This window comes from Diadema antillarum, unplaced genomic scaffold, assembly GCF_040938485.1.
Source record: "Diadema antillarum isolate AM-2024a unplaced genomic scaffold, OU_Dant_1.0 scf00000147, whole genome shotgun sequence".
NCBI classification, from domain to species: Eukaryota; Metazoa; Echinodermata; class Echinoidea; order Diadematoida; family Diadematidae; genus Diadema; species Diadema antillarum.
The window spans coordinates 1080825-1101969 of NW_027271036.1; positions in this window are offsets into that span (position 1 = coordinate 1080825).

Consider the following 21145-nt stretch of genomic DNA (forward strand, 5'->3'; position numbering starts at 1 on the left):
CATGGTTTGATATTACAGCTGTATGGTTGGTTAAGGGATACGGGGAAATTGATGTGCTATTAGTGCCACTGCAGTAAACAGAAACACACAACTATGTACAACTTCCTTTTCCAAACCCCAGTGCCTTTTAGTTCAGTAATCTGTGGAAAGTTTACAGTATTGACAGTAGGTACACAATGGACGGGTTGGCCCTGTTGCACGTTCCTACCCCAACTACATGTATGCATGTACAACCATCCTGTCCTTTACAGTAGTACTGTACGCATGCAGTCAATGGATGGCACTGTGCCCTGTGCATAAAGGATTGGGTACATTGTATACACGAGACACATACCATTGCTAGTAGTATAGATGGTGTACATGTATTGGTACTGCAGCTAGAGCCTCGGCACAATGCACAATAGCCCGTGTCAATAGTGTGGGAGATAAGACCTTCTGTACCGTGCATGGTGTGTGATTTTGTGAATGCCATCTGCTGCCCTACCGTTGCAGTTGCTGTGCACACTCGGTCCTTACCTTGCCATGATGCTATGGACTTTGTACATGTGCTTGGATTGGTGTTTACACTTTACAGTCAGAGTGGAGTTTCTCATTCACTGTAGAGTCCCCCCACATTTCTGCACACTCATTAAGGCTTAGAGCTACAGTGAGTTCATTCATTTCGTATCTCTCCTTTTCCTTTCCCCACCGTCTAGTTCCAACACGACTTCAATATCATAGTATGGATAAGACTTCAAAATGGCCAAAAAGATAACATTGTACATGTAGGGCTCTTGATAACTGGTGGTAGGCCTTTCTTTTTTTCTTTGTGTCCAGCTTGTAAGTCAGTTTTGCATCTGTAGGGTACCTACAATGTACTTTCAAGTCTCAAGAGAACAAGTTTATAAACCGCAGTGGGCTTTATTACTCCGCTATTATTGAAATTACATCAAAGGGAACAGCTAATAATCATCATTTTAACTTTGGGGCAAAACATAATTTCGTATCACTCCATTGATGAATGGGAGTATTGTAGCAAAGCAAAAGAAGGAAGTTCTTAATAGCTATTCAAATGATCTTTTTCCCTCCCTTTTCTTCCCCCTCGTCCGCAATGATAACCGATACACACTCGTCACACAGACACTTTTGTTCGAGTGCAGTTTCAGGTCTTATGTTTCAAAATGAAACTGGACCCCATCTACTTTAGTCGCCTTCCTGGTGCAGTTTCCAGAATTCTTTGCACGGGATGTTACATACAATAAGATGTGGTTTCAATTTCTCTCTTCCTATAGTTTTCTTTGTGAAGAAGAACAAAAAAAAAACAACAACCAAGCACTGATATATATAACTTCTGAGTACAGTGGATTATATTGGTGAATTTCCCTTTGTTACAAAGTTGATGCACTGATCTATATCAGCGTACCAGTAAGTGTACAACCTTCTTTGAAAATTTTATTTTTGAAAAGGACATTTCCCTCTCAGTTTTAGTTTTCTTACTATAAATGTAATGCAACACGGGATATATATACATGTAATACATATACATATATAAATATATATATATATATATATATATATACACTGTATATATATATATGTATATATATATATATATATATATATATATATAGCATCAATAAACTATTAATACATCTCTGCAACTACAAAATCCGTTATACTGAAAATCTGGTATGCCTTGTTCCACAGGGCAATGGTTTGAGTAAAGCCTTCATCTCAAACAGTTTTTAGGTAGAATGTATTCACAAATGGCACGCTAGATTTCTGTCTTTTTCAACACTTCTCCTTCTCTCTCTTGCATAAAAAGGAAGTGACCACTTCCTCTTTCTCTAATACTGTAGGAAGTCATCACTTCCTCTTCCTTTAACAGAGAGGGAATGCCCAGGGGGAGGGAGGGTAAGGAATTGAGGGAAGTAGATTTGTCATTTATGCACATAACATGAGTGTGTAGGAGTATGCAGCTGTAACAGTTTGACTAAAATGTTCCTGTTGATAAATGGATTTGTTTTCATAGAAGGAAGTTAGTGTGCAGAAATTTAGCCCATTGTCCAATAAGAGCATTCAATTTATCTCAAAGTGTTGATGCTTCTTACGGCCTGCATTGTTGCCATTAAATCACTTGCCATCAAAAAAACAAAAACAAAAACAGAAACAAACAGATTTTTATAGATTAATTGTAACATTTATAATATTATGTAGGCCTAGCATAATCTTTGGTATGTCTTGCTTCTTGGACTCGCCTACATGCCTATATAGTGTAAGCGTTTTTCTCTAAGTTTGTTTTTTCCTGGTATTTCATCAATGCTATTAAATCAACACTGATCATTCAGAACATACAATGTACAATGAGCATCAGAATTTTACACAAACAGTTCCAAGGCTGTTTATGAATTCAAAAATATGAGTGCTGTTTACATGCATTTAAAAATACCATTCAGCATCATGTTAGTGTGTAGTCAACCTATTGGGGGTATACAAAGCGTGTGCATGGCTACTCCACAGTCCTTTCTACTCTTGCTGTTGGTCAGAAATTTGGATTCTCCTTTTATATCCATTATACAGGGTATAAATGGTGCAGAATGGATGAGCAATAAGGTATAATAATGGGTGTGTGTATGTGGGGGGGGGGGGGCTGAGGTAGATGCTGGGGACCCAGGGGGTATAGGCTGGATAGATCCTGAGTCAACTTGACAGAGTTGGAGTCACATTTAAGTTAAATAGTTAGTCATAACTGATAAGTATTCATAGAAAAAGAAAAAGAAAAAAAAATCATCTTTTTTTGTGTGTGTGCCAAGTCATGTGAATGCAGAATGTTGCATTTACAACAAACACTTCATGGAAACTAGATATTACCCACATCAATACAGTAAGGCATCCCGTTTTGGGCCAAGTTACTGTGTGTGTGTGTGTGTGTGTGTGTGTGTGTGTTTTGAATGGCTTTTAAGGTAATGCTTCATTATTCAAACTTCAGAGCGGAGCAGGCTTGACAAATTCCATGCACACATTGAACGAACATAGCCCTATTTTTAATACTGCAAGCATGATATGAATGATGGCAATGAACAAATATTATATTACACTCTGTGTAATATGAGGAGCATGTGTGCTTTATATTGTAGTTTTGTGCGAGATAGAAATGTTTTTTTTTTCTGTGTACCGCAAATCATTTCCTCCAGTTGGGCAGTTTTGTTTTTGCTGTGTGTGTTGTCTTTGTTGTAATTCTGTGCAAAGTATTCAAGGTTGGTCATTCCTGTGGTGCCTATTTTTGGTATGTGACACTCACAGTTAATTATCAAAGTTATAAATGTTTAAGAGCTACAGCTGTACCAGTAAACATGATTTTTATTTTGAGGGACTTCTTTTTCCTGGAATCATTTCCACCAGTTCTGTTGAGTTTTGATGTTGACAAGACGAGTTTCAGGGTCTTCAAGAAATGTGATTTTGAAAAAAGAATGTTTTTTGAGTGTGAAAAAAAGAAAATACATGTTGTATTTGTAATGTGCACAATGAGTGTGACTAGAGATATTTTGATGTATTATGATAGAGCAAACAAGTTATAATTTTTTTTTTTCAGGAATGCTATAGTGTCGGTCTAGAACAGTTGAGATTTGGAGGAGTTATTTTCCTTACAACTCTTGCAGATACAATGACATATATTATAATGTGTATGTATGAGTGATGTACTGTCATCAGAATTTTGTAATTGCTGTTCATGCTGTATCAAAATCTGTAAAATAAAAGATGAATATTATATATTCCAAGAATACTTACAGTATTCCCAGACTGCTTTTGTGCCTCATATCTGATTCATGTTTATTTCCAGATTGTGCAATATCCTCTGTTGTGTAATTTAATACAAAACTGTGGTATGCATGAGCGACACATGAACTATGGGAGTGTACACTGTAATTTATCAAACTTTGTAATACATATTGAGTGCATATGATCTTGCCTGTGAATGAGGTTGCATATATCTGAGAGGTGAAATATATATATATATATATATATATATATATATATATATATATATATATATATATATATATATACATATACATATACATATACATACATATAAACGTGTACAAGTATAGGATGCTTATATCAAGAGAGAAATACACAGAGAGAGACAGAGAGAAGGATGTGAGCAAAGAACGATGAAATGGGGGGGGGGGGGATCAAAAGCAAGATGAACATAATTGAACCACAGAACTTCATGTTCGATGCTTCAGCTTTGTCTTATCTTCATTATAATTATAGTCCCCTGTAGGCCTACATGGAATGTTATGTAGCTGCTTGTATATAGTTGTAGCATCGTATTTTCCCTGTAGTGTGGGCTGAGTACATAACCCGACGCGCGGGTGCTGCGAGCGCACATTGAGCAGTTTGACAGCGTGGCAAATGCCAGTGCATGAAATGGCAATCAGTGCGAGATTTGTGCATAATTTATGCGGGAACCCTTTAATTAGCATCACAGGAAAAGCCCTAAAGCCATTTGGGGACATTAAAGGGGCGTATAGGCGAGAACCAATAAATTGCGCCGCTGTATAAATGGTCCTTTAGAATTCAATGTGTGACATTCGTGCAAGCAAATCAGATTTTGGCACTGTAGACATTCTCTCGAAATCCTCTAAACTAAACCGCTATGACTACGAGATATAATCACATGCAGGATATAATGCTCTTGTTTGGTAACATTTGCATAGATAGTGTTTAAAAGTTAACATGCCATCCCCGATTACAGTTGTAGCATAAAATTATACGCACGGAGCAGACCTACAGGCCTATTCTATATGATAAACTGAATTATTAATTGTATTATAGGGGCCTAATCATTAAAATACATCAAAGTTTCTTTGAAACTCGGACGTGATGTAATGTTGTTGATGGACACAACATCACTAAGAATATCTGCACTGAATAGACCGAGTTTATTGAAACGTTGACTGCATGGGAACTCAATGTAACTATTTCTTTCTTGTCGATATGAATAATTTACTATTCCTCATAGACATTTTTTTTTTTGGCCAATATTAACATGACAAGTGATTAGATAATATTTCCAACCAAACGTAAGGATAACAGAAAGTTATTCCAATAATGAAATCGGATATTTACATAGCCCAGCTACATTTACCATTTACTGGATCAATAACATAGTTATGTAGAGCTTCTGAAAGAATATGTCTCTTTTTCGAAATCTCTAATCCAGTTGGCAATAGATAGACCAGTAATTTTCCACCGTACAGGCAGGAACGTCTTGTGTACAATCCCTTTCACTTTATATTTTTTTGCAACAGTGATCATTTCAAAGCAGAGCTGCGACGATGGGTAATCAAGCTATTTGGGACATTCTTCCGTGGGAACCTATTATGTAAATAGAAATTTCCCACTCTCCCGAGAGGCGTACTCGACAAGACGTAAGACATAAGATCGATACCGCATCGATCACGATAGTGAAATGATGTCATCGCTCGATTTATCAGTCGCGTGGTGCACATGACATACGGTATATTAGTACATTGTGCCGTATGACGCAATGCAGCTCAAGAACGCACTGGGGTCGTGTGCATTTGTGAAGCTAGTGGTTGTTCATGGAAAAGGTTTTGCAAGTTGATTTCCACTAAAAGTGAAATAAAAAAGAGGAACGTTGATTCTTACGTGAGCTAATGCTTTTGAGCCATGGGACGTCCTTGGATTGCCATGTTTTATGTTTTTGTTTGGCATTTATATGCAAAAAATGCATGACGAGTTATGCTTTCCCCCAATGTTTTTATGCATTAAAAATATTGGATCACTTTCATAAAAGCTATTATGAGTGAGTGAGTGAATGTGTGGTTATGTGTGTGTGTGTGTGTTGTGCTGTGTATGTAATATCATTGTTTTGTCGAACCTGGGCCCTTTATGAAGAGTTATAATCGATTATATAGTTGATTTCAATCATAAGTCTATGGCAGCCTGTGTGGTAAGGAAATTTATAATCGATTTTATCTTTTGATAAAACGGGGCTCTGATACCAATAACACCTGAGATTGAAATATCAGTGATGAAAACTGCTAAATTCAATCATATTCATATCCATTTCACATATCCCGCGCGCTCATCGACGACGGAAACAATCTTATACGTGTATGAACTTTAGCTTTTTTTTTTTTACTGTCAACCTCGAAACCAAACCAGAGTCTGTGTGTACATGTTTAATTAATTTATGATCTATTATTTTTCTATTGTAAAAATAGTATAATTCACCCGCATCAACCACCCACTTCTAACCCAGCAGACCCCTTCCCATCGGAACACCCCACCAACTTGTTTCGTATAACAACCTCCAACCCCTTTACCCATCCACCACCTCACAATTCCCCTTCCCATCGCCCTCCATCTCTGTTCCCCATCCCACCCCCAATCTTTCCACGTTCACCAAAGTCCTGTCAGTATTCATCCCCACATCAGGATGAAGATTTGCAGAATTCGTTGCTCCCCAACGGGTCTTCTGCAGTATCCGATATCATTCCGTGTTTTTTCCGGGATATGTCGCCCATCGATTTTTCGTTCGCGTGGCGACTTCTCGACAGCGGCATGCAGTCCCGAGGGAAAATAACGCGCCGACAGCATCCCAACACCTCAATTTTCAATTCCCGCATGCATCAGTTTGCTGCATGGCGTGTGAATGGTCAGGCGTCGTGCGTGGAAGACACTGGAAACACATTTTCCTTTTCTCTCCACATCTGTTCTACCGTTGAAGCAAGACTTATCTAGAGAAATCAGACTAGTACGTCTTAATAAAGCCATGTCATTTTCAACTCACAGAGACTGACATTTAGTTGAACTGCCTTGAATGAGTGCTCGAAGAAACGCTTTGTGAGCAAATTTGGTTTTTAATGATGAAACTCATTGCAACTCTAATCCCGTACACCATATTATGGATTACTGAAATAAAAAAAAGCAAAACAACAAAACAACAACATTGAACGCGGGAATATTTTTACTCAAAATATGAACTCATTCCCTGACTTCGCATTTATCGAATTTCGTTATTTTAGTTGTTTTGTTACTTTCGTTTTGTTGTTATCATAGGTGCATTCTCTCCAAGACTACAACCCTTGCACGCATGCATGTCCAGCACTTTCAATGTCCCAGTCTATCCTGACACAACCGTCATCATCATTCTCGTCATCGTCGTCATCACAAGTTTGAAGCGATCATGCCTTTGAGAGTGATGATGCCGATGATGTTTTTGTTTTGTTTTGTTTTTTTTTTGGCTGTATACTAAGAATTCATTCCCATCTCTGTTGTGTGCTGGCGTGTGGAATGTTTTCGCAATGCAGTATCGGCAGTAGTATAGCCGATGATCCTTCTTCAGCTCAAGGAATCTGTCCCCGGGCACATATCCATCTCCCTCCGACTGAATCCCTTCTCGGAATTCGAGTTCACCAACCGAATCTGTTTGTCCCCCCCCCCCCCCCCCCACCTGCCACTTGGCACTTGAACTTGAAAACTTTTTGCCTCTTCATAATCCCGTGTCTTGTCCAGGGTTCAAACCTGGCTGTATCGCGAGCTACTTTATCCACCGGGACTGCAAAGTTCTGTATATAGTATTACTGTTTTGAGATATTGATTGTGTGTCCGTGCATGTAGAACGATAGATAGATATAGAAAGATATAGATAGATGGATAGATAGATAGATAGATAGATAGATAGATAGATAGATAGATGGATAGATAGATAGATAGATAGATAGATAGATAGATAGATAGATAGATAAATAGATAGATAGATAGGTGATAGATAAAGATGAAAGACTGTAGACTGTAATCATACAACTTTTTTAGGATATATTTTATTTATCAATATATCCAAATCACCAAAAGTCCCTAAAATAATGCGTGATTTTGACCAAGATCAGTCTGATTGATTCTTAGGTCCTGGTCACGGCTTTAACCAGGATTCCGGATTTACTTAACTCTCCCCTTTCTTCTTCCTCATTTTCTTTTTTTTTTTTTTTTTTTGTGAGACCGTGCACAATCCTGGCTAATACATAACATCGGTAATTCTCAATGTCAGGGGGAATTCGTCGTGCCGGATATTGGTTAACAAAATAACAGTCCCTGCAGTGCGGTTTTGCACTGATCAAGAGTGCTCATTACTCCTGTATGAAAGGGATGCGCGTGTAGAAGATAATTCATTATAACCACGATCCGGGAGGATTTGATTTTCCACGCCTGAAGACGTCTCACTCCCTTAACCTTACAAAATACATGTCGTTCTATAGCTATTTGCCTTACATGCCGTCTATTATCTACCTGAAAAATTACCCGTTTGTGTGTGGATTCACTTTTACATTATTATGTATAGACGTTAGCGTCTATGAATTTTTATTGGCATAATTTGTTATGATTGCTTCAATGTTAAAAATTATTAAACACTGAATCAACTATATGCCAACAAACTCTATACACGTCTATCAATATACAAGTCTATCAATTATTTTCTATCCATTTTTTTTTTTTTTGGAGGAAAGGGGACGTAATTGTTAAAATTATCGATTTAAACATTACTTTTCTGTTACTGTAAAAGTTTTTGTTAAAGTATAAAAACTTAAAACGGCTCTTCTATTTTGCAGGTGTGTGTGATTCACAATGTCATTATTTGGTAAAAAAAACTTGTGCACGTTAAGATTCCGCAATAAATATGTCAGATTTCAATTTAATTTCTACCAGTCTGTTTGTTCGATTTTACTCATATCGAAGTCAACTTGAGTACGGTATAAAAATTCAATGTCAGTCCTTATAAGGCAAAATCTCTTTCATTCTCAAGCCTTCTCGAATGCTCTGAAAGACTTGAATACATTCACCAAAAGACAACCAGTATTTGTTTTCCGCCCGGTTAAAATTTTGTGGGACAAATTCTTAACGTCTGATGAAAACCGTCATTCACGCTCAACGTTATCCCAAATCAAGCGTGATTTTAAGAATAACTGAATCAGAGACCGTTTTCTGAACAAACATATCTTTCAACAGAGTTGGTCATCCCGAATTCCTCCCTTTTAATATTTGATAGCACTTTGATATTGAAAAATTCATCGGTTTAACTGCCTATAGTGTCATCGGCATGCTATTACTACTACACGAAATATTCGTAATTTCCAAGAAAAGCTGTGGACACATAATAATAAATGTAATGATCTATCTGTTTCTATTCATTGGTCCAGATTGTTACTATCTGCAACACCCAAACACTGATTAATTATCCTTTTGTTCTATTCAACATAAGGCTCTATACACACACCCACACACCCACACACACACACACACACACAAATATTCATGCACACACATAGCGGCAATAGATATTCATAAGCGACATATTTTTACAGCAAGTGAATCATGCGTTTGCGGTATAAGGGGGCTGCGAAATATACCAATCATTTGAATTGTTCAAATCAATAATAACTGTTCATGCATCGCCTTATGTGCGTGTAGATTTGATTGTCTGCCGTTATTTTTGTGGTATGTGCGGATAGCTGCATCAACGCGTGCATATTTCATATCTGGGTTAATATTCTTGCACAAGAATAGCAACAAGGAAGGGGGCTAAAGAAAGAAAAGTAAAGGAGGAAGGGGGGGGGGGTCGAGAAATGGGATGAGCTCTTTGATTTTGAATGGATGAGAATTTATGACGCATAGATTTCTGTCTCCAGAGGGGGATTTGTCATGCAGGGGTTGAGAGGGGGCACCCAGAGGACAGGGCGTGATTTACTTGATGAATGGCTGACAATAATCATAATAATCACCATCTTCAGACAAATTCTCCTCATCGAGTCTTCGCCTCCGTCTTCAATTAGAGACTGTCTCTTCGAGTTGAAAAAAAAAATAGAGAAGAAGAAAGAAATGGCTGGCTACATCACTTACCCGGAGAACTGAAATCAAATCGTTCCAACTCTAGATATTGACATACTTAAATTCCATGCCAGTTTGAGACCTTTTTTTTCCAATGAACGAAGCGCCTGCACAATATCTATAATGAGACTACGACACTCAGATACGTTTTGATATAACGAAATGAAAATAAGAATGATTTAATTTAAGACATAATAAAGACGAGGCTTATATTAGCGACAAATAAACATTCAATGAACGTCATATAAATCAAATTTTTCAAGTGAACAGACAATAAAAGCCCAGATTTGCTCGCGTGTCAGGGTATATGCCGAAGTTTCTTTTTCCTCCCTACATTTGTTTTGTGTTGGTTTTCCATCCATTGAGGAAGGGGGAGGGGATGAGTTCACATTCTTCTTCGCTGAAAATTTCAGGACATGATGCGTGTATTAACGATTTTCAGCACTTATAATCATCATGAGTTGCAATAAATGGGAAACTAGATTTTTGGTTTTTCGTGTAATGCTTGTTACTAAGTGTTTATTGATAGTTTTTGTGATTCAAACGTCGTTAGTTGTCCTTTGAAAGTACGATATTTCATCTTTTCTTTCAACAGTCAATATCAATGTTTGATAGTTACAGAAACATCCGCCCAGAAGTGTTACACTAGTAGTTTTATCCTATTATTTTTCAAAAAAGAAATAGTATATCATCTACATGTTTTGCCTTCAATTGGCTGTGCAGTTAAGTTTGGAGTATACTTCTATAACAAAGCCAAACAGGGTCTTTCTTTAATGCTCATAAAAGAAGACAGAACATCGCAGGCATATTGAATTTTGCCAATGATGTTGCTGAACACCAAAATGTTGGCAATTTGAATCACCGGGATTTTTCGTAAATAGACGATATTCCCCATCTTCATTTACACCATCAATCTGTGTCTTGTGTCATTCTGGTATTTGTCTGCTGTATGCATTATTTTGTAAAATTTGCGATATTTCGCAACTTCCCGTGATCAAGTTTGTTTTGAAATATTTGTTACCGAAGCTTCTGCGGGTATAGTGTCCTCCTTTCCTCGGCAAGACCTTTTTTTTTGTTTGTTTGTTTGTTTGTTTGTTTATTTGTTTGTTTGTTTGTTTGCTTGCTTGCTTGCTTTTAGTAGCGGGCATCAGAGGATTTGCATGGGACCAGCAGGGAGGTGATCACCTCCCTGATGGGACGAAAGTTGGACAAGATGCCAAGCTCCATGACCAGACACTGCAGACACCCCGGTGTGAGAGGCCAAAATAAACGGACAAGATGAACAGGATACCAAACATTCCACTTCGTTGTATTGCGAGAAGAGTTCACACAGCTAGGGGTCGCGCTGGTTTCGCATCCTCCAACATAATCGTTGTTATCATTGTTTTGGTGTTTTTTTTTTTGTTGGTATCATCGCCACAGGGACAATTTTTATTTCATCTATTAAAAATGATCATAATAAGTGAGAGTAATCTCAACTGCAGGCGGCAGAATTAGCAATGACATTGGCCCATCGAGGAGGGATGATTGAGAGGAAATTGTAACTTGGCAAAGAAGTTGTCTACGTGTCCATTATAGGAGGAAAGCGACGGTCAAGAGGGAGTTATTGCTGTGCCTAGAAGAGAAAGAGAGAGAGAACAAAAACACTTTCACCGATTTGGCCGATGACATCATAGTCACGAGATGAAAATTGTGAATGTTACGGTGCGTGTGTGTGTGTGTAAGTGCATGTGTGTGTGTGTGTGTTATATGTTATGCATACTCACATGACTGTAATGTATATGGGGGTATAAATTTTGTGTCGAGATTCACGTCTTATGACGATGATGTCATAAAAAAAGTCATCTCAAAGAAAAAAAAAACCATTGTTACTCTCGAAATTTTTTAGCACCAACACAACAAATATTTCCGTTATTTTTTCTATTACATTCTTTTTGTAACTGTATCGGCATAAATGTGATATTCAAAATAAAGTTTGATTTAGATTGAATAGAATTGCTCGGCTTGTGGGCATATTATTTATGGTACTGTCTTCACGAATGATGATGGGAACAATGCGTAAAAAGTTCCCTGGTTCGATCCTATAACCGGTGCTTGGACCCTCGGATGAGGCATTATGATATCCACAATATCCTGTGGAGATTATAAATTATTATCAGTGCTGGTGTGATACAAGTAACACAAAGACCTTCTGGAAGAGCAATGCTTATACTGAAGCGGTTAACCTGGACAAACATTACCACGATTAACCAAGAAGATCTATTCTATATGCTATTGGGATTGATGTTAATTGGAAATTTACCATTATTTGTTTCAAACACACACATGCAGCAAAGGCCATGATCACTATCTTCTGTATTTTTGTATTTGATTGTTGCGACATTTATGACAAAAGCATGGATTTTCCCTCGATTTACGTCGCTATAATTTGTGTAAAATCATCAATATTATATATTGTGAGCCAAAATGATTTAAATTCGATTTAGAATCTGAACTTAGAGAATGTATGTATACTCAAGACTCTTTACCAGTTTCATCTCTTTGTTTCGGAACTTAATACTTGTGGGAGAAGAAATTTATTCCAATTTGCTTTCATGAAAAAAAAAAAAATCTGAGCCACAGTGGGTTATAACACTCAAATAACAAATATATATCAATAAGTAAAAAATTATACAAATTACAAGGGGATATAATACAAGGGTGTGTCATCAATGTTTCACTTAAGTTGTTTGCAGTGTGTTTCGGCACAATCTCACGTTCTTGCAGGGAAAAAAAAATGATTAGCCAAATACATTACCGTAATATACATGTGGCACCTGCATTATACAATCGTCCACCATAATTCCTGTACGCTGATGAACAAGGTAGTATACTTGTTTTTGCCCCTTCCTTCCCTTCTCCCCTCCCCCACCTTCCATCTCGATTTCTCTCGTATACCCTCTTTCCTCCTATGTTCTCTCTCTTCCTCCACTTCTTCTAACCTCTTCTGTCTTTCTTCATCGCCTGTCCTTACACAAGCCATCTATCTTTCAAGGCGCTAAGTTTTCTAACCTTTCCCCCCGATATCTCCTCCACAACTCGTTATGGCCGTGCCTGTTTACATTTTCGTCACTGCGTCTATTTACATGAACTCTTTAATCATTTCGTGTTACGCAATCAAGGTAACATCGCGACCTAGTCCAACGCTATAGTAACGGTGATACAAGACCTTTATAGGGTGTGCCGTTTTATAACAAGCAGAATGAAATTGTCGCACGCGAAATCAAGATATAAATTCTTTCGGTATTATATCGATCATCGCAAAACAAAAGCGCGCGCAATAGATTCCTGTGATTCATTTTTGTGCACAGTTTACAGAAAATTGGATGCGTAACAATGATTTGACTCCATAGAGGCAGACATTTCACAGTACAGGAACATGTGTCATACTAAACCACTTCCTATAGAATTTCCTAGAACATTATATGCTGTGCCTAAAGAGTATCATCAATTTTACAGCACCCGTCAAAACTCAAGTACAACATCACAAATACCAATTCCATTCATAGGAAATGAATGTAAATCACGTCTTGGCGGAAATTCTGATAATACACTACATTCCTCCGACCGTCCATTGTACGATAGTATACATATCCTCACATCGCTGATGGTGTTGCTATTTTGTTTTTCTTTTGTATTTCTGTTTGGATTTCTACTTGTTGTGTTTTGTTGTTGTCGTTGTTGTTTTTTCAAAATCAATCTGGCTTCCAGACCCTGCTGCTTAAAAAAAAATGATAATAATAATAATAATAAATCTAAAAAAAAGTTACATTGAATATAAAAGTAAAAATCTCTCAAGATTCGTAACCCATTCATCTAAATTTAATGGTTGAAAGAAAAATACTAGACACCAGCCTTTTTGGCTCTTGTCGAGCAAAGAGAAGTAATATTAAGATCTTGAAGTGTTTTGCCGCCTGAAGGCGTATTCCAGATTTCTATCGAGAAGTGTGTCAAAGTGCCCACCAATCGTCTGTGTCAGACCGTGAATTGATTGGTATCTCGTATAACAATACTTTGCTAATGACGGTTTTAATATTCCTCTAAGGCGTTATTTTTGTACATGTATTTCAGTCCTAAGGTTCTTTTAATCCATTATGTTCTTGAAGACTGCCTAATATCAGGGAATAAGGACAGGAAAAAATTTTACTTTTAAAAGGAGTGACCATGACCACTGTTTGAATGTGATGGGTTGCCTATAGTTTATACATTAAGCCGGGATTGTTTAAACTTGTATTTTTTTAACCCGTGCTCGAGATAGTCTCGGTAAAGCCAAATGTTGGATAAGGCATGTCTGACCCCTATCTTATCAGAGGGAAACAATATATACTGACATACCAGCCGCAGCGATAAGTTTAGGAGTTTAGGAATGTAAGCATTGTTCAGTGGTGAACTTCGAACCCAAATAGTAACGATTATTACCCGCGTGATCATATAAGTAAATCGTGTTCATGGATACAGAAACGAATACTCTGGAATCATCGTTGTGAAAGACTTGGGAGAAAACGAGAAAAAAAAAAGAGAAAGAAAATGTATAATACAGGAAAAAACACATAAGAAGGGAAAGGGAGACGGAAACTGTCTGAGACGAAGATAAAGAGAGAAATATAGACAGAAAAAGACCGTTATATGGTCCATCAAGAATGCCGAAATTTCTTGACTTGAACGAAAAAAAAAATGACATTGAGAACATTAGGAAAACAAATACAGACAAGGGCAACGCTCATTCCAGCGGAAGGGATGACGAATGAACATCGAAAGATATCAGCGATACAGAAAAAAAAAATCATTCAGCTCACAATGAGTGTGTTCTGATTGAGACTTACGAATCGCTCCTTTCATCAGAGCCAAGTTTGTGTGCAAAGAAAGGCTATCAAACAATTGTCGAAGTTTTGCAATGACATATTTTACATCTTACGAAGAAATGACCTTACAGTCGCCCTTCTACTTGGATATTATGAATTTCTGCGCATCATAATGCACATTATACTGCAATAAACGGCGATGCAACTATAAAGGACAATACTCCGATGCATTCATTAGCATATTTCTATATCACGTGATTGTACTATCACAGAGTTAGCATAATAATCACGTGCACTTTGAACATATTGACATATCACTTGATCAACAATTATTTCTTGATTTCCTATTTGTCTAGCTTCGCTCGATCTTTATTCAAATATCATGTCTCCAGTTAGTTAAGGTACTGTGTTGCAATGACACTTAGGACAAAGTTTATGACAAAATGGACGTGACGCAGTATATAATATGAACAATTTGCATTAATGTCATTTTGTCTAAACCTATGCTTCCATTGGGTAAATCGTGTGTGATCGTAATCATGACACTCTTTGTGAATCTGGTGCTAACATCAAATTAATAAGGATATTCTTTTAATACAAAGTATATATAATAACTGATTGTCATCTTGTCTCACAAATTTGAAAACAAAGTATGAAATAGTTATATACTGATTTAGATTCAGCAAAATGTTTAAAATGACGTTCCCTGAGTTCCAATTGTTTAAACACTTTAAAAAGTTTGATTTTTTTTTCAGAAAGAAGAGAAGTTATCACTGTTAACTTATAGCAAGATTTATGGTACCGACAAATCATAGGACAAAATCTACATACAGGAATGTTCTCCTTCAATTTGACCTCACACAAAATTTCAAACCCTTGTCGCAATTCCACACCCTGTCATAATTATTCTTGCTGCAATAATACTTTCGTTTTACAAGCGCTAGAAAGGTTCATAGACTATGTTTTTTTAGGTGTATGCACCATACGGGTTTTATTTCTTCAAAATTCATAAAAAGAGTACGGACGTGTACTGTAAACATATATATCTATCGAATTTCGTTATATCCCTCCGCTGCTGTAGAAGATGTTCTCACATGACTTCGTCACGTGCCTTGTCCCATGACGATATTTCCACTGGCACTGAATCAGCGAGAGGTCGGTAACCAGATCAGATCCTTGGGGATCAACCTGTAAATAGGAATGCCATTACCATTGTTTGAAGGCCTCACATGACCACTGAAACACAAACAACACTTCTTCTTTTTTTTTCCTTTGGAGTAACGTTTAAGCCATTTAAATTCCAAACACTGTAATTGAACGTGCTTATTCATAAATCAACAAAATATTTTCATAACATTCAAATGCTGACACTAAATGTTGACCTATAAGATTATGATTATGTAATACGTTATAACGGGAAAAACTGTTTTCTATAAAATTGCGACTTTCTCCGTTCTATAGGTCCCTTCATTTTAAAGCAGTTATAAGCTGAAGAGAAAAGAAATAAACAAGCAACAATTTCAATTACTAATAGCTATCCTTTTCAGGTCTTCTAACTTTTTAGAATTTGCCAAGAAATCGAATTTGGCTTCAGAATTTCTACACGCATTGGTACAGGAGCACGAATATATACGGCTGTAGCAAAGTTTTCTCTCCAGTAATATCAATCAATTTCTTTGTATATGGCTTCATGCATCTTTTAATTGGCTAATCATAAGCAAGACTAATTCAAGAGGTAATCGTGACTATGCCACTATAACTTACAACATGCATGGGGTCACTTTCACCTCCAGATATTTATGTCTTCTTCTTTTCTTTTCTTTTTTTCATCACCTTTCCTGACTTGTCTGAATCACCCGATGCGGCAAGATTGCATCAGAAATTATTTAGCTCAATTTGATAGTGGCGTGATTTGAAAGCCATTGAAGTTTATGAACCATAAGGAAGGGGCCTTGCACTGTGTCCCGCACGCGCGCGCACACACAAACACACAAACAATCATACTACCCGTGTAAAATGCGCCACGCGTGACGTCACTGAGTGTTGACAAACACTCATCAATGAAGTTCTCGGAAGCCGATGAAAAAAAGCTGGTGGTAACCGCCTAGAAGTTTGTGAATGTCAATGTTGGCACAGGGTGTAATCACTAACGCGTGACCGACCCATCACACCGGCACACATTCCCTGCGCCCTTGATCCACGGAAATCATACGAGTCAGTGTGTGACCTCTAAAAAGCCCGGACGCGCCCGGACCTGACGTTGGAACGTCTACGTCAGAGAAGGATTTGAATTTCACTCTACCATGACGTATTTTATTACCATAAACTGCCATAATCCATACCAAGTACTCTGATTAGCCCGTTTTGGTATAGTGTTGCGCTGCAGCTTATAATGTTTAACTCCAAAAATTACGACGTCCGATTATTTAATTTTGAACGATTGTCAACAGATAGTTAAAACAGATAACTAAACAGAGTTGTATAGTCGACGAAATTTTTAAGCATGTTTCCCTTCCTCTCCCAGTTCAGTAGATATTCCTACTCAAATATCCCATAATGAAATAGTGTTATATAGCATAAAAACGTTGCAATCAGTGATAATGGTTTCTGAAAAACACTTTCACGTAAATCGTTTGTACGTATACATTTATGGTATCTGACAGAACTGTCGTATAACCTGATAAACACTATTATGTGCTATAATAACACGGCTCCAGGCACTATTTCGACTCCAGAATGATAGTTCTGGAAGGTAGATGAGTCTTGAACAGAAATTTTCTCGTCATCGGTCCATTTGTTTTAAATAATATTAAAGAGCAATATACCGAAATGACATGATTGTGCCGAATTCATATTGGAAAGTTTTGAACACTTGTGTGTCCATGAAAATATATCACGCCCCATCGGTCATCTTGCGCAAGTTTTGAAGATGTCGTGAGAAAAATAACGATTGGTCAACAACATGGTCAGCTGTTATGTGTGGGTGAGTTAAGCTTGATTCTGTGGTCAAAGAGGATTGCCTGAGCCAAGACAGTGGTCAAAGCAAGCTCCAAGAAACGGTATCTTCTGACTCCCTCTTATCTGTACACTTTCTGGCGACTCCTTTACAATTATCAATGCAGAAGCTCTTCCAAAAGAGGACCTTGGAATGAGAAGAACAGTTCAATGACTCTTTGAGCAAATTTGGGACGAAAAAAAAAATGTCATTAGGTTAACCGTTGTTGCGGGCATCTCAGCACTGGCGAAGTATAGGTCATGATTGTATTGTGACGCAACTTGCGGAGAACTCGATATCTCTTTGACCATGATATAAAATGGCTGATAACAACACACACGCACACACGCAGAAACACACACAAACAGACACGCACACACTAGAACAGAATAGTATTCACGACTGCGATCAACATGATTATGATCAAAGTCAAATGTCCTATTTTGGGAAATAATAGTAGTTGAGTGCTTTTCGTTTTTGTTTTTGTTTTTGCTTTTGCGCATTTATTTCTGTGTGTACTTGTTTTGTTTTGTTGTGCTTTTAATTTGTGTACAAAACAACGATTTTTTGATTTTTTTTAGGAGGCATAGAATCAGGTGATCGTCCATATGATATGTAGCCCTAGTACTTTGTGACAATTGAAATGAGGTTGATAATAATGGAGACAATGATGAGAAAAGTAATAATAACAATCACCATATTCCTAATAATCAAAAAACATAAAAAATGATGACGATGATAATAATCAATGATAAAATATTAAATTTCTACGCTGGAATTAATATCGCACGCGATGCGTTTAAGGCTTGATAATCTTCAGTTTAAGTAGCTTGATTTTATTTCTGCATTTTTTTTAAAGAAAATAAATACCTGAAAATAACAACACGTGTATCTGACAACAAAACAGAGAAAAAACAGCGTTACATTCATAATATGATAATCAAAACAATCATTAAAGGTTAGACATAACGACTATGAGATCAATGGAATTTGTCGATGGGATTGAATCGACGATACACTTGTTTCCAGGTAAGGAGGAAAAAAATTCAGGAGCCTGCCATCTTTAAGCAAGTGCTTGATAGTGATGGCAACCTCAAAGAAAAAATAAGAAACATAATGATACTTTAAACTACAAAATGGGCAATTTGCCATTGAATAATCAGAGACGTTCAAACTTTCAAAAAATTCGTTCACTGACATATAGCTTTCTCCGTCCACTTTCTCTGTTGATTCAAAACTTGTTTTCATAGGTATAAACAGTTGCCCTCTTTTGTAAATCCTCCAAAATTCACAGAATCTTCCTAACGAGTCGATGGCAGATCACTACAGAGATCGAGTCGTCCATGCAATCCCATAATGCTTTGCGAAAGAGTGTTGCAAGACTTGAGTATCTCATGCCATCTAGCCAGAATGACGGAACTTGAGCAATCCGGATTGTTGCTCAGATAAGGATCGGCCACAATTATTACATATAAACATTTCTCGGAGATAGATCGTAATCCGTGATGAAGGATATACATGTAATACGTACACAAAAGTCCAGTAATCTTAGGTTATGCTGTAAACAATTCTTGAGAAAAACGCTCATGTACAGTATACAGAGTGTATGCTTTGTGCGCTTTTATATCATAAAAAAGAAGAAAGAAATGTATATGATGCTTTCATTAAGATTAATCATTCAATTATCTATGTTACTTAATGGAAAACACTGTATGAATAATCGTATTACATGTTTCTGTATATTCTATATTGCCTAATTATCATTGTTTTATCTATTTGTGTAGGTAATGTTATTATTATCACTTTAAATCACTGCACTTATTATCATTTTTGGGCTTTTGAAATTTGTATTCAATTAACGAGCGCACATGAAAGCACATGATCATGACACTGAATTCACAATGCCTCTATATATACACTGCCGCATTTCCAGTTGCAATATCCTATAAATTACATGGATCATGACAATTCCCGCGCAATGTTTTACTTTAGTTCTTGATCGATATCGTGAATTCGATTGACGGCCGCCAGTACGTATACAGCCTTTTGTCTTAACGATGGAGTAAAGTCATAACTTATACAATCGACGACTCTAGTGTAGACAAGGTATTTGATTATTATGGTCAGTCAGGCGGCAATGCAAGAGTTCCTATCCTTAAATATTGAAGATTTCAATCGCCTTGGACTTTAATCATACCCAAACTCTTCTCCCAAAATTTCATTACCTCAAGCGCGAGCATAATGGGGTGAGGGCCTGAGCGCGTGGAGTTACATGGACTGAAACAAAACTAAACAAAGGCCAAGGGTGATTATGCCGACCTGTATCAATGAAATTTTGATGATATGCAAATGAAGTGACGTCAAAGACATGAAATATTCGTGGAATTAATGAGCCTCTCGCACAGACTCGTCGTGAAGAATTCATCAAGCAGTTAAAAGATGCCAAAAGTCTGATCCATAATGGATGATGGAGGGAGAGAGCGATGTGCGCTGTGGAATGGACGATCCCAGTCTTGTTGTGCTTCATCCATGGTTCTGTTTAGAATGTGTGCGTGTATGTATAGAGTGTTTGTGTGTGTTTGTGTGTGTGTGTGAACATTTACTGTTTCGTTGAAATGGGAATATCTAAAGTAGGGATAGAGTTTCGCCATGCAATACTAACAGTTAAGATTGTGATTTTAAAAAAATATTGTTGGAGAGTGCAGATGGTTCAAAAGTCAGAAATTAGTATTGATTTTTGTGTGTGTGTGTACAGATTTTGATGCAAGAAGATAACCATGATGAATATTGAGGATGATGGGGAGGGGGATACAGACCACCATAGATGGGATGAAGATTCATATGAAAGGGGCAGTGGAAGGAGAGGCGAAGAGGGAGAGGATGAACTAAGGGAGGAGGTTTTCGTTTTTTGTGTTGTTGTTGAGTTTTTGTAAAATATTTCACTCAGCGTTTCGCCATGACGTGTTGGATATTCATCGATTCCTTTGAATTTCGCAATTGATTTCTGTGTAACCCTGGACATGGACCGCTTAGTGTCTTTTCTGTTGTAAACATTTACACGAAAAAAAAACTTGTATATTTTTGTATGATTGCATAATGTAAGTTGGAAGGAATAAAACAAAAGAAAATACTCGAAAATGTGTGTGCATGCTCCTCTGTGTATGTAAGTGTGTGCGTGTGTGTGTGTTTGTAAAGATCAGCTTTAATTCGAGTAAGATTTCAGAACCCATTTTGATTTCAGACAATTTAGATTTCTTGCATGTTTTGAACAACATTTCAAGCGTTCCTTTCGTACGATGTTCGTTATTCCGAAGGTTCGTTAAATTCCGAATCCCCTCAAAATTCCTAGTGGTTCGTCAATCTGGAAGTGAAAAGGATTCTTTAATCCGAACATTTTGTGGCGTTATTCCAA